We start from the raw sequence: 224 nt of genomic DNA, 5'->3' as shown, positions 1-224 counted from the left end.
AAATAAATATAAATAAATATAAATAAATATAAATAAATAAATAAAAATAATAAACAAGAAATAATACAATCATATTAAAACAAAAAAAGACAGAGAAACTGATTCGTTATCTATAAGCAAAAAAAACAAAAAAACAAAAAAATAAAAAAATAAAAACAAAAACAAACAAAATAAACAAAATAAAACAAAATAAAACAAAATAAAACAAAAAAAAAACAAAAAAA

The sequence above is a fragment of the Eimeria mitis genome, genomic scaffold, assembly GCF_000499745.2.
Source record: "Eimeria mitis Houghton genomic scaffold, Emh_scaff645, whole genome shotgun sequence".
Taxonomy (NCBI): Eukaryota; Apicomplexa; class Conoidasida; order Eucoccidiorida; family Eimeriidae; genus Eimeria; species Eimeria mitis.
Note: the sequence above shows the minus strand (reverse complement) of the source record.